Raw genomic sequence first — 5,199 nt, 5'->3', positions numbered from 1 at the left:
GAATGAACTGCCAACTGATCCAGCATATGTTTTACGCAGCAGATGCCCTTATGTAGCTTATTCAATTCGTCTGGACTGTGGGGGAAACCGGAGCACCCGGAGGAAACCCACGCCAACACGAAATCATGCAAACTCCACACAGAAATGCCAATTGACGCAGCCGAGGCTCGAACCAGTGACCTTCTTGCTGTGAGGCGATCGAGCTACCCACTGCGTCATCTTGACACCTAATAATAACAATAATAATAACAATAAAAATAATAATAATCAACAATAAATTAATCTATAAATATATTTATAAATGCAAAATAATAACAAAATAAATAAGTGTATTTTTATTTTATTTTAAATAAATTTATTTTATTTGAATTTAAATACATTATTTAATTTAATTTGATTAAATGTTTCTAATATGTATTTTTTTTAAATGCAAAATTAAAACATTTATTTTCTTTTAATTTAAATAAATTAATTGAATTTAATCAAATTTTTCTAATATGCCTTTTGGAGCTCAATAAATATACATTCACTGTTATCAATATATTTGTAGAAACAACAATATTAATAATAATAATAATTATTATTATTTATTTATTATAACAGGAAAACTAATCATCAGAACCAATAATAATAACAACATTAATAATAATAACAACAACAACAACAATAATAATTTATTTAGTTATTTTTATTATAGGAAAACTAATAATCAGAACCAATAATAATAATAATAATAATAATAATAATAACAACAATAACAAATTAATATTAACAACAACAACAACAATAATAAATTTATTTTTTATAACAGGAAAACTAATAATCAGAATCAATAATAATAATAAAAAAATAAAATAATAATAATAATAATAATAATAATAACAACAACAACATATTTATTTTTTATAACAGGAAAACTAATAATCAGAACCAACAATAATAAAAATAATAATAACAATAATAATAATAATAATAATAATAATAATAATAATAATATAAAAAGATTTAAAAATAATCCAACAACAACAACAAAAAGAGATCTGGTATCCAAACTAGTTTTGTGTAATTGCTTGTGTGTGAGTTAGCATCACATGAGCATTGTTTACAAAGTGTGTTGGTTCCACATCATGCAACTGTGCGTTTGTTCTCTGCCTGTCACTTGAAAGTGTGTCTGTGTGCTGGCAACATGTGACTGGCTTTCTGCCTGCTAGATCAGTAGTAAACGCGCTCTGTCTGGATGAGATCCTCTGATAGCTCATTCTCCATTCTACTCAATTCACATCAAACTCTGCATTAAAACCTGACCACACATTTCCGCACATTTCTAACATCCACACCACAGTGACTCCGTTAACTGTCAGATAAGAGCACTTAACCAAACCGCTGCATTATCAGAAATCAGTCACGCAACACATTAGAACCATCAAAACCAGACTGCTGAATTATTCATGTGCAAACGGCTCAAATAAAAACACTAGTAGAGTGACAGAGATGTTTTCAGATCACATTGAGATGACTGTATTGTTTATTGTTTTAATTATTAATATTTTTTATTTATTTTATTTATTTATTTATACAGGGACAATGTACAACATGACATGTTGTGCCAGAGTTAGCTATAAAGCTAATTTACATCTGCAGTCCCTGGGTATATATTATGATAGTATTTGTGTTAGTTTAATGATTGAATACATGTAATGTGTATTTAATCAGTTATGCTGGTGTAGATAAAATAAAAGGTTTATATTCATTCATTCATTCATTCATTTTCCTTTGGCTTAGTCTCTTTATTCATCAGGGGTCGCCACAGCGGAATGGAACATTTCTAGCATATGTTTTACACAGCGTATGCCTTTCCAGCTGCAACCCCATACTGGGAAACACCCATATACTCTCTAATCACACACATACACTACGGCCAATTTAGCTTATTCAATTCACCTATAGTGCATGTCTTTGGACTGTAGGGGAAACCTGAGGAAACCCACGCCAATACGGGGAAAACATCTAAACTCCACATAGAAACACTAACTGACCCAGCTGGGACACGAACCGGCAACCTTCTTGCTGTGTGGGTGCTAACCACTGAGCCACCCAAGGTTTATATTATTATCTGCAATTATATTGCTAAAAATTGAAACTACAAATTAAAATACACGGATGCATAATTATATTGTGAAGTATTGTGCTTAATTGTGCAAAAAATACCCATGAATAGACATTTCCTTATCCAACCCCCCCCCCCCCTCCCCTCCCCATTTTCTAGAGTGAAATATGACTCCATATTAGTCATTTTTCTGGGTTTACTAAGCGAGATTCACTCAAAAATAGTTTTTCATTTTTTCATTTATTGTCACCATTAAATTAAAATGTTATTAAAAGTTAAAATGTACAATTATTATATCTTTTTATGGTTTTATTTTTGGAGCTATTTTGCAATGCATACAGAATATATTAGGGCAGACTCAGCCCTGGTTCTAGAAGTTTTTTCATATTATTTTTAAAGTTTTAAGTCCCAGTAAGGGCTTTAAAAAGTCTTTATTATAGCATTATAAGCCATGAGCCAAACCAACCAACTATGACGAGAACCACATAATAATTTTGATTACATGTAAAAACGTATTTAAATATTGGAGAAAAAGACAAAGGTAGAAGATTGTGCAATTAACAACAAATATATATATAAATATAAAAGTATCTACACCCAAAAAATGATTTTTGCTTCTTATTTAATTTGAGCTGTAGGCCTACATAAACTCCAAACAGAGATTTCATACTTGCTTTTGATGTACGTACATACTGAAAATGCTGCTTCTTAATGCCAACTTCACAGAGCTCTGACGGTGTGTCCAACAAAATCTTTTGTAACTTTTTGATTTAGTGGCTAATTCGTACGAATTCGTATGATCTAATTCGTACAATTTAGTACGATTAGCTCATCCGCCAATGACGGTTGGATTTAGGGGTGGGGTTAGGTGCCACGCCTCCTTTTAAAATCGTACAATTTCGTATGACTAAACTATGTTTACATGGGCAACAATACTTTAATACGATTTTAATCTGAATACTCTGATTAAGAGTCTACCATGTAAACAGAGATTTTTGATTACCTTAATGCGACTAAAGTCATAACTGAACTAAACAGAAAAGGTCATTAAGACATGTGGAGTATGCAGATATTAGCGGCATTACTGAAGTAAACACTGCAATCCAACTATTACTGTCATGTAGGACTTTTCACCATATTTTCCAAAAGATCCACACAGGCGGCTGTCAGTAAAGGACCGCACACACACACACACACACACACACACACACACACACACACACACACACACACACACACACACATCGCGAAATGCGAAAGTTTTTTTCTTTCCGTTTGGCGAGTGTTATTACATTCTATAACACTCTCACCAGTCCTTACTTCTTATTTGCGTCTAATACCCCAGTTTGTCATGGGGGCATGAATGAAATGTTCATGAGTTAAAGTGAAACTGCCGAACTGCAGCTAAAGTCAGGTATCCTGCTGATTTGATTCAGAAGGGCACATTTTTGTCAGACGGCTCACCAGTCAGGTATACATCCGCGCTAAAATATCAAGGTGAAAGACATCATAGATTGGGTAGAATAGACCCAGCTCCCAACCTAACTTTGAGAATAGATTAACGGCGATATATATTTTTATCGAGCCATAAGAGTCTCGCTTTAACGCAGCACGTTAACGCAGATGACAGCCCACCACTAGTATCTATATATCAATATATTTCAAGTTCATTGCAAAAAATGCATATAAATATTGCGTAATGCAAACAGATGGGTTCAGTATTAGCAAATACAATCAATTATCATCCTCAACTCTGCTCACAACATAATTTTCACTATTGGGAATCGAAAGAGTTTTTTCCTTCTGGAAGCCAGCTGTTGTGCTCTATTATAAATGATTTATCCATGCGCCATTATTATCTTTAAAATTCATGACCCTCATCGACCCTGGCCCTGGTTGTTCTCAGTCTTCAATCAAAATGAATTCTCCTCCCTCCCAACCTCCCCATCTTTTCTCTGGTGACAAGTTTATTAGTGCAAGAGCAGGACAATCTAAATCACATTCAATCTGCCAATAGCAATAGCTATTCAGTCATTCATTCTATAGACCCACACATTTTTCCTCTAGAAGCTGTTTTAATTAAAAATACACTACAGCAGGCAAAAATAAACTACCCCAGCAAATGTTTTAGGAAAAATTTAATGGTTTCATTTGTTTAATTTAAAAAGATTCACCACTTTGCAGTATTTTGAGATTCCAGCCAATTATCATAAAGAAACATGAATATTTTACACTTGAGCTCAACCACTCTCACTGGCAGAGCTGTGGTTAAAAATAAAACACTATTGGCTGTTTTTGTAAAAGGGGAGGAGCTACTATACAGTGCATCCATAAAGTATTCATAGCGCTTCACTTTTTTAATGTTACAGCTTTATTCCAAAATGGATTCAATTATCTTATTTCCTCAAAATTTTACACACAATACCCCATAATAACAATGTGAAAAAAGAGTTTTTTGAAATTGTTGCAAATTTATTACAAATAAAAAACCTGAAAAATCACATGTACACAAGTATTCACAGCCTTTGCCGTGAAGCTCTAAAATGAGCTTATTCTGTTTTCACTGATCATTCTTGAGATGTTTCAGCAGCTTGATTGGAGTTCACTTGTAGTAAATTCAGTTTATTGGACATGATTGAAAAGGCATACACCTGTCTATATAAGGTCCCAGGGTTGACAGTGCATGTCAAAACACAAACCAAGCATGAAGATAAAGCAATTGTCTGTAGACGTCCGAGACAGGATTGTCTCGAGGCACAAGGCTGAGGAAGGATACAGAAAAATTTCTGCTGCTCTGAAAGTTCCAGTGAGCACAGCGGCCTTCATCATCCGTAAGTGGAAGATGTTTGGAACCACCAGGACTCTTCCTAGAGCTGGCCGGCCATATAAGCTGAGTGATCGGGGGAGAAGGGTGATTAATAACCCGATGGTCACTCTGTCTGAGCTCCAGCGTTCTTATGTAGAGAGAGGAGAAACTTACAGAAGGACAACCATCTGTGCAGCAATCCACCAATCAGGCCTGTATAGTAGAGTGGCCAGATGGAAGTCACTCCCCGCCTGGAACTTGCCAAAAGGCATCTGCAGGACTCTCA

Source organism: Danio aesculapii, chromosome 10 (genome assembly GCF_903798145.1).
Source record: "Danio aesculapii chromosome 10, fDanAes4.1, whole genome shotgun sequence".
NCBI classification, from domain to species: Eukaryota; Metazoa; Chordata; class Actinopteri; order Cypriniformes; family Danionidae; genus Danio; species Danio aesculapii.
Note: the sequence above shows the minus strand (reverse complement) of the source record.